The following is a 3367-nucleotide window of genomic DNA, read 5'->3' on the forward strand; positions in this document are numbered from 1 at the left end:
GCCTGTTCTCAAACTGATCTGTTCAATTCTGATCTGTTCTGAGCAGAACTCCAAGCTGCTCACTTCAGCACACACAAGACTGTTCCGCTGTCTCCTTCTCTTCTGACAGGCTCTGCTCTGTCTATCTTGTCAGCATTATATCGCCCCGTAACATTGGCCATAGGCAACTGTGCCTCCCAACGACCAATCACATTGCTTCTATGTAAATTGGGACCTGCTGCATTACTTTAAGTGTCACCCAGGCCTCTATAAGCAGGACTGTTTCACACCAACCCTTCAAGGTGGGGCAAGTCCACTACAGCTGCCTTGGCTAATATTAATATTCAGTTAACTCATCACAAAGAATGACACAAGAGCATTCAATTAGATCTATTGGAAAAAAATTAAGTGCCTTGGATCACTTAGAACCATATGAAGCCACCGAGAGGTCTGTTGGAGACAAAAGTGGCAGATGTCCTATAAATAAATACAAAAGTAAAGACAATATAAACTATATTGCAAATATTGAGGCGCATTAGACAGTTTCATACTTATCTGGTTGTCTAATTGCATTGGCACATGCATACAATTCTGTTTCACATATTATCAGAGAGAAAATGTAGATAATAATCATCATTTGTTTATGTACAAGAACTGGAAGTGTTGAAAACCCTGAGCATAGATGGGTAAAAACTTATTTGAATTAACTGCACATTCTTAGGAATTTCTCATTAACACGGACACTGCAGGTTTAGCAACTCTGTCCCTAAACCCCATGCTGATTGTTAAACATGTTTGCTGTATGTAAAATATTTCAAACTCAGTTTTCTCCAACAAAAGGACTCATAGTGGGTTACAACGGAATTAAAACACGGTACAAATAAACAGAATAAAAGTTAAACCCAATACATACAATACATATATAAAATCAAGGCAACCTAACATCAAGCAACCAATTCAGAACCCAGGATAACTATCAAACTATAGGAAAAGCTCATTCTTACATTGCTTTGGAAATAAGTCATGGGGGGAGGGGCAGGGGGCCTCCTGCTATATTCATGTAGGCCACTCCATAGTATAGGAGCAATTGCAGAAAACGCTGTATCACAGACAGAAACAGTCCTACTCTGCCTCCAAGTTGACCAAGTCTTGGTCCTGCCACCCAAGAATATATTGGGAAAGATCGTCTTTCAGATATGTGAGTCCAGGGCTATTAAGGTAATAACCTGCGCCTTGAACATGTAAGCAGGCAATTGATCCAATTTTCTCAGCACTGGTGAATTTGTAAATTAAAACTGGCTCCAGCTCGTAAACAAGCAGCTGCATTTTGTACTAGTTGAAATTTCCAAATTGTTAAACAGGTTAAAACTTAACAGTAGTCTAGCCTTGAGATTTCTGTGGCATAGATCAGCATGGCCAGATAAGCTGAGACCAAATAGGGGGCAATATGCTAACTAGACAGGGGTTTTTAAAAATGCTTTTTGTTACCAGATGTATCTGTTTCTCCATCAGACTATCAAGTTCAGAACAAATCACCTGAATAAAACACTCAACAGAGTCGGACAAATTTTACTCCACCAAAATTAAGAACAGAATGACCTCCCAGGTTCTTATCTTGCCAACCAGCATTGCTTCCATCATCAGCTTCATGTTGTTCACTCTCAGTGGCCACAAGGGACAGACACTGATCCAGCACTAGAGGTGGCTGATACAGTGACACAGCTAGGTGTGGTCAGCATACAGACACTACCCAATTTCAAAGATGTGGGCAATCTCTTACAAAGGTTTCACCAAGAACAGCACAGAATCTTGTGGAATCCTACATGAAAGATGCCACATTGCTGAACCATACCACCATGTCCCATATTGCTGAACCAAGACAGAATAACAATCTTCTTAATACAGTTGGTCAAAAAGATTGAAACCAGTCATACAGCCATTACTAAAATGCAAATTGTTCACAAGGGTCAATAATGCCATCCGTGTTAACAAAGTAACGTTCCTCCAGGATTTATTTAATGTATTGTCGAAGGCTTTCATGGGCAGAATCACTGGGTTGTTGTGTGGTTTCCTGGCTGTATGGCTGTGTTCTAGTAGCATTTTCTCCTGACGTCCCGCCTGCATCAGTGGCTGGTTTCCAGACTGGCATCTTCAGAGGATTCAGAGGCCATACAACCTGGAAACTTCACAATACCCCAGGATTTATTTACAATGCACATGCCCAAAGCTGAAGAAACGTTTAAATCAAATACATAGCCTGCTTGACCAGCCCTGTTAGCAGAGATGACAAAGCCTTAACCTGTGATCTTTTGTACATAAAGCACATGTTTTACAATGCAGGGCTGTTTCCGCATGGGCAGAAAACAGCACCCTAGGGACAGTTAAAACACCGTCCCTGGGTCGCTGCTGCATTACAGCAGTGCCATGGTGGGTCCGCCCAAGCGGCACGAAGACACCGCTTTTAAACCTCGCTCCATGAGTGAGGTCTTTCCAGCTGCCTGGAATTGCAGACGAAGGCAAGGGAAGTCCCTCACAGGCACCCTGGGCGGCACAGTGCAGAACCACCCCTGCCGGCAGCAGCGGTGTCGGGACTGCCCGTATGGGACCATGTGAAAGGTTCCGATGCTCCACCGACTTCATTTATACCGGTGGGAAGCCACTGCCTCTGGCTGTGCGGAACCAGCTGAACTATGGTTGCTCTGGTGGGATTTCTGTTCAGGATGCCTTCTGCTTTCCTACAGACAAAACATTTTCCAGGTTCATTTTTCCATCTGGTGAAAAATCAAGGAAGCACTTTTTAATTATTAAATCATTCTGGTTTTTTTAAGGCAAACTGTTTGGGGTGAAATGGGCCTGCTCTGGCCTATAAGCCCTATTCCACCCCTTACCCTCACCCAGTGGTTCCCACCTCCTCCTGGAGAGGCTCCTCTTTTTATCTGGTAACTGCTGCCACCATCTGACCATTGTAGGAATTACCCAATGGGGAGAGTCAGGATTTCACAGCTTCCTTTCCAGACTCCGTGTTTTCTGCTTCGCCACTCTTTGGCACCACGGGGACAATTTACTGCCTGGTGCAATTCTGGAGGAACAGCCACTTGCCAACTGTCAGATTTACCCCTCCTGGAGTCCACTTTTTAAAATAGCATGTCCAAGACATTGAAGATCTATGGGGTACAGAGAACCACTAGCACTATCCGAAGTTGAAAGGTATTTCTTAAAAAGGAAATGTTTACAAGCATATTTTTAGCACACCAGACAGAGCAAGGGATCCAAACGAAACGAAACACAATTCTTCTGTCTCTCTCTATACATGCCTTATGAGATGTTAGAATATATGTGACAAATGTTAGAAAAATGTGACAAATGAAGACAGCAGAACTGCAGGATA

Source organism: Sphaerodactylus townsendi, linkage group LG09 (assembly GCF_021028975.2).
Source record: "Sphaerodactylus townsendi isolate TG3544 linkage group LG09, MPM_Stown_v2.3, whole genome shotgun sequence".
Taxonomy (NCBI): domain Eukaryota; kingdom Metazoa; phylum Chordata; class Lepidosauria; order Squamata; family Sphaerodactylidae; genus Sphaerodactylus; species Sphaerodactylus townsendi.